Consider the following 7,235-nt stretch of genomic DNA (forward strand, 5'->3'; position numbering starts at 1 on the left):
GGCCTGTGACCGACTATACATAATCCTTTCAAACCGTGTTTTACAGCTGCTTGGCGGTGTGGCCCGACAACACTGCATGACCTGCATCTTTGCCTGTATCCCGATTGGCCCGTCCGGAGCAACGTCATCAGTGACAGCACATGGACAACTATAAAAAGCGGTTGACGCACCGAGCTTCGCATCATTGCACGTAGTGGCAGCGGCAGCAACGGCCTGTGACCGACTATACATAATCCTTTCAAACCGGGCCTAAGCTCTGCAAAGGGTAAACCTGAACAAGATGCTGATATTGCGGCTAGACTAATCGTGATGAATCGGAACATCACTGCCCTACTCCCACTTCTTGAGAAAATTGATGATCTTATGTCAGTGAAAGAAACTGTCGAAAGCATTGAGACAAGCATCAACTTTTTGTCTGATAAGTACGATAAGGTTATCGAAATGGTTGACTCACAAAAAAAGGACATTGACGACCTCAAAGAGAGAGTGGAAAAAAATCGAAGCACAAACAACGACAGAACAAATCAAATAACTTAAACAGCAACTAAACGACCTGGACCAATATAACCGCCGACTGAACCTTGAAATTTACGGCCTCAAGCAGACTGATGATGAGAATTTGTTGAGCAAGTTGAACGACATTGCACGAGAGTTGAACATTGAAGAAGTCACACCCAGGGACATAGAAGCCGTACACAGGCTGCCCTCCAAACCCCCGAAGACACCCATTGTCATTGTGCGGTTTGCTTCACGCGCCGTAAAAGAACAGTGGTCCGAACAAAAAGCACTTCTCCGAACGAAACTTCCCGACCTCAGTTTTTTTGACAACATGACTTCACAAAACCGGAAACTGCTGTGGCTGGCTAAGATGAGGGCAAAGGAACGTTCGTACCAGTTTGCTTGGCAAAAAAAACGGCAGGATCCTTGTCAGGAAAAAGCAAGGTGAAGCGGCCATCCACATAAAGTCAGAAGATGACATCACGCAAATCGCTTGATCGCTTGAATAAGTCACGTGTCTAGAGGAGCGCCTATCATCATGGCTGAACAGTCTTGTAACTGCTGTTATCATGACACAAACTCTTTCAACAAATTTATAAAAGAGCAACCACGGAGGAAATCTATATCTCTATTCCATCTTAACACCCGAAGTTTGCAAAATAAGCATATCGATGTTGGTACATATTTGGACGCACTGAATCACAATTTTTCCATACTAGCCTTCACGGAAACTTGGTTCGAAAACGCACAAGATGCTGTGCACTTCGACAACTATAACTGCGAAACACTGTGTCGTCAGCGGCAAAGGGGTGGCGGTGTGGCACTTTATATCAGCAGAGATATTATGTACACTGTTATTCCAGAATATACACTTATCACAGAAGACTACGAATGTCTAACAGTTGTAAGTCATGCTTTTGCAGTAGCTGTTATTTACCGTCCACCTTCAGGGTCTGTTTCCGCATTCTTAAGCTTCTTTGAAGAACTCGGCGAATACCTGCTCTCATTACATATTCCATTCGTCATGCCAGGCGATTTCAACATAAACATGCTTTCTTTCGACAATTCTTGCAATGCTTTCCTCGCGACGATGCATTCGATAGGACTTGTTAATGTGATTGGTATCCCAACACGCGTAACACCAGACAGCGAGACGTTAATTGATCTATGCCCTACAAACTGTTTAGAGGACACCGTGTGCTGTGGAGTGTTTTCAGTGAACATTAGTGACCACATGCCATTTTTTTTTGTTTTTACCTATCATCCAAAGACATAGCGGACCCCAAACTGAAACATCGCGCAGATTTATCAGCGATAATGACATTGCGCAATTCCGTAACCTTCTATCAGAAACAACATGGTATGACGTCTTGAGCACCGACGACCCGAACGATGCGTATAACTCATTTATTCGTACAGTAAAAGTATTATATAATATTGCTTTCCCTCTCAAGCAAATAAAAAGAAATAAGAAAGGGAGAAAACCATGGATTACAGATGAATACATCAATAGACTGAACTATAGAAATAACTTGTTCCACTCATTTATTGCGACTAAAGATAGCTCTAAATTCCTAGAGTTCAAAAAGGTTAGGAATAAGTTAAACGCTGACTTAAAGAAAGCCCGTACATCGTACTACATGAACAAGTTTACAGCAGCTTATACCTGTCCGAAAGAAACATGGGCACTTATGCGCTCTCTTGTCTGTAAAAATCAATATTTTGTTCCCCAGCGAATAGTCATTGATGGCAAAACCTATTCAGGTCCTTCACTGGCAGATAAATTTAATGGTCATTTTCTAGCATCTGGTGCGTCACAGAGCACGCAGAGCTGTTCATCTAGGAGTTACATAACTAAGATAGAAACTAGTTCCATATTCGTCTCCAACCACGCCAAGTGAAATCAAGACAGTCATCAAAAGCCTCAAAGATACTTGCGCATGTGGTCATGACGATATTGCAGTCCGTCCGGTGAAAGATCATGCGACATTTTGAGCGTACCACTTTGTCATATCTGCAACTGCATAATGCGTCATGCGTCATTCCCTGATGAAATGAAGATCGCCCGAGTGTGCGCAATACATAAGAGCGGGGCAAAGAACAATCTTGGTAACTATCGCCCGATATCCGTGCTTCCAGTTTTCGCGAAGGTGGCGGAAAAAATAATCAACACTAGAATCAGCAGTTTTTTGTCTTCTAAGGGTATAATTTCAAACCAACAGTATGGTTTCCAAAAAGGGAAATCCGTTGAATCAGCACAACTGAATATTAAGGAAAAAATAATAACAAACATAGAGAGACAGCTATATACTCTTGGTATATTCCTAGATTTCAGGAAGGCATTTGACTCCATTAAACACGATATATTGTTTAGTAAACTTTACGACTATGGAATCCGCGGCAAAGCTCTTGATTTGATAAAAAGTTATTTATACAACCGCCTCCAGTTCGTTAGTATTCATAACAGCAGATCAACAGCACAGGTAATTAAATATGGCGTACCCCAAGGCTCCATCTTAGGTCCTCTCCTATTTCTCTTATATATTAATGACATTGTATCAATACCCTAAACCCCCGAAATAGTGTTGCATGCTGATAATACTAATGTGTTTTTCCATGCCAATTGTCTAATCACCCTAATGAAGAATGCCAATACATGGCTCGAAGAATTATCGACGTGGTTGCAGCATATCCAGTTAAGACTCAATACAGACAAAACGAACTACATTATCTTTCGGGCTAAAAATAAGGCGATTGACACTAAACTTAAACTAGTCTTCGAGGGGCAAACATTAAACCGTGTTAGCGCTCAGAAATTTCTGGGTGTACATTTCCACGAAAACTTGAACTGGACACACCACATAAACTATTTGACTATGGACCTCGCGAAAACTATTGGAATGCTAAATAGATTTAAGTTTATACTTCCAGCGTGGTTCAAACGCCAGCTTTATTATACCATGATTAATTCAAGATTGCAATACTGCATACTAGTTTGGGGCACCACTACCACTGGTAATTTGGAACGTCTTCATATTCTTCAAAAGAAATGCATCCGATTCATAGAAAATGCAGCGTTGCGAGAACACACAGCTCCATTGATCTTAAAAAATGAAATACTTGCAATTACAAGTATATTTCGACAGCGCTTGGCACTGAACATATTCACTCACATAAAAAGTAACCTAAATTCATTTCTTGGGAAGTACCGTCGTCAAGAATGCGGCTATAACTTTAGGGCAAATTCATTTGCTAAGAAAAAAGTCAGAACTTCCTATGGTACACAATTTGACAGAAGCCAACAGCCACAGAAACCAAGGGGCACGGGATTTTATTTTTTTTAAATTAATTTATTTATTTTGTGCTGTTGATCAATTTAGAATATTACTGAATATGTCATCGCTTAAAGCTAATTAATTAGAAAAGCAGAAGAAAAAACAACCACATGCCGCCGGTGGGATCCGAACCCACGACCTCCGAATTACGCGTCCGGTGCTCTACCTCTGAGCTACGGCGACGGCTGTCAAACCTTCTGCTTTCGGGGGTATTTATGTTTACAAGTAACCTAACCTTGAGAGTGTTCATCAGCGCCACCCACGTTCATAAGCGGCGGACGTAGAACGTCCTGAGTTACCGCAGATGTGACGTAGAACGTCATCGAACGGAGAGGGTGGAAGCTGTGTGAGAACCCTCTTACGCTTCCTATGGCATCAAGGCTGCCAGAATCGAGGCCCTCGCTAAGCAATTAAGCAAACAAGGAAGGGGAATGAGGGGCTCGTTGTAAATATGACAGAAGCCAACAGCCACAGAAACCAAGGGGCACGGGATTTTATTTTTTTTAAACTAATTTATTTATTTTGTGCTGTTGATCAATTTAGAATATACACAATTGTTAGACTACCAGATTCCTGTCCTTTTAAATTTGTTTCCAGAGCTTATTGACATCGCAGTGAATGTACAGTCACCATATACTTATAAAGCACGGATAAAAAAAGTACTCCTGGTAGAAAAAAAATGACCTGTCTCCTTGTTATCTCATTTAGGTTTGTGTTTCGTTTGTATTGCTGTGTTCCTTGTTAGATTATTGAAATATGTCGATACAAATGTTGCTTTTTCATGCTTTTGACACTGTAATAATTTTCTGGTTAGGAGCTAATCTTTTGTTGAGATAAATATTTATGCAACTGTGGTTCTTACCTTTTGACACAATAATAACTAACAGGTTATGATGTAAGCTTTTTTTTTTTGAAGAAAAATTCTCTTGTTTTCTGTAGTACTTACGGTTTTAATTTCATATAATGCTTGTTCACAATGCTTCTGTTTTCTGCACGTAATGAATGGTGCAATATATTTTTTTCAACGGCTTTTGTAGCATAGAGAGTGCAATGTATCTCGCCAGGAGGCGAGGCCTTGTCAGGCGTAGATGAAACGCCTTTTGCCTCGTCTTCCTTGGTAGAATAATCCTCTTTTAAACTCTCTTGCTCATGATGTATACTTGCTTTCTACCAGAAATAAAGTGAATTTAGATGCCGGGAGTTTTACCGGACTGAGTAAGTCTGCAATCAAGGCGCAGTGCGTTTTGGCTTTCGGCCTGCAGTGCATAAACCTGTATTCTCCATTCCTGAGATCTGCACGGCATTTTACACTTACGTGCTAGGCTGCGGCATTACCATTGGCGACTGCGGGAAAAAAAAGGGAGAGGCTCACCTAATGCTGCTGTCGGGTACAGGATGCAGGGTGCTCTAGCGTCGAAGCCTTTAAGATACAGCAGCTACGTCGTGCTCTCGAAGGTCTGCTGCACGACCAGCACAACCTGCAACCTCTCACGTGCGTGAGCTTCTTCTTCTTCTTCCTCTTAAAACATTGCACATATCCGCATGGGGGGATTGGCCAATGTGTAGTGGCTTAAACAGAAAAATTTCCATAGGCGACTACGACAAAATATTAGCGCCAAGCGTGAATTTTGAAAAATGTATCAAAACGACAGAAGAATATTTAAAACAAGCTAACAAACCGCATTTTGGTGAAAAAAGAAGAGCTGAATAATTTTAAAACAGTTAGCAAATCGATATGCCCTGAAATCAGTGTTCGATTCTATTCACGATTATATAATTTCATCTGGTAGATTCCTCGGCTAGAATGTGAATTCACAACTTTTCTTTCTCCGTATTTTTTGTTTTGTACAACTTCTAGCTCTGCGTCCCAAAATTTTAGATTTAAATATACTCCATTCCCTGTATATGAGTGCGTTTGTATCCGCTATGCATCCCTGGCCAATCCCCCGCCGTGGGTATGTGCCATTCAGCCCGAGGACATCATCATCATCATCATCAACCTACCAGTTGCAATTGTGTAATCATAGAGAAACTCACAAACTGCACCCGATGCAAATACTTTGGCGCTCGCTTCTTCTTCTTCTTCACCTCTTTATAATGGCACATACCCACGTGGGGGGATTGGCGCTCGCTATGGGCGTCACTTCTTCCACTTTCTTCAACCCTCTTTTTGGATTCGATATCGATAATGTCAAGGCCTTCTTTTTTGTCGTAGAAGGCGCCAAATAGCGCGAAGTTTGTGTCACTGCTTGGTCGAGTCCTCTGATACCCTTTTTATAGAAATTTGATTGGATGCGGAAATCCTGAGAAAATAGAGGTCATTCTGATTGGCAATTGAGGAGAGATATAGTAGTGAAGTCATACAAAAAGCCTCCACATTTAATTCCTTTCTTATAACCATTTATCTACGAGACACGAACGGAAATGATGAGGGGCAGGAAGGATCTTGTACGAGCATGGTTGAGATGGTGGGAATGAGTTTTAAACGACTCTGCGCTTGTGTTCTGAGCTGCGATTATTCAGATGAGGATGCCCGACGACGCTGTCTATTTAATCGCACTGGAGAAACAGTTGCACCCGCACTTTGGGACAACAGCCGTGGAGAGTACAGGAAAATTATGCGTCATCCAACACCCTTGCCGACACTCTTGCTTCCAGGTGCACAGACGACAGCTCGTCGGAAGCCAGCACCAGGGGCTCTGGAACCGAAGGTATTTTTTATGTGGATAACTGAATTTTATGCGAAGCATACTACTTTAGCTACCACTTCAGCCCTTCACCGTGGTTATGCGCCTCCAAATCACGTGATACATGACGGCACACCACGTGACACGATGACGTCACGACAGTAGAGAAACGGGGGCCCACCTCGCGCCGTCGCTGTGGTTGTGCGCCTCCAAATCACGTGATACATGACGTCACACCACGTGACACGATGACGTCACGACAGTGGAGAAACGGGGGCCCACCTCGCGCCGTCGCTGTGGTTGTGCGCCTCCAAATTACGCGACACGATGATGCTTCGCATTCTCAAGGCTTAACCAAGTTAAGCCTCAGCCATTTTTTTTTATTGACGATCAATTCCCCTCTCGTTGCCTGCCTGCCATTTGTACGTGTCATCAAAAAAAAAATTGCGCTATAAAGACATGGACAAGGCAGAGACCAGGACAGGCGCAGCATGCTTATCTGTAAACATACTTGCTCTTACGAGCATTATGTGCGCTTCCATGGCAAATGCGTTTGTACAGAGAAGTTGCACAGGCAGTATAGGGTCACTCATCTCCTGCTTTGCATTAAGCTCGCCAAATTGCTCCTTTCTTTTTTATTGCGAAAGCACTCATACGCTCACCAACATCGACCAAGAATGTTGTCATACGTACGTACGTTGTACGTGCGATCTTG

Source organism: Amblyomma mixtum, chromosome 1 (assembly GCF_055824585.1).
Source record: "Amblyomma mixtum isolate Tamu chromosome 1, ASM5582458v1, whole genome shotgun sequence".
Taxonomy (NCBI): domain Eukaryota; kingdom Metazoa; phylum Arthropoda; class Arachnida; order Ixodida; family Ixodidae; genus Amblyomma; species Amblyomma mixtum.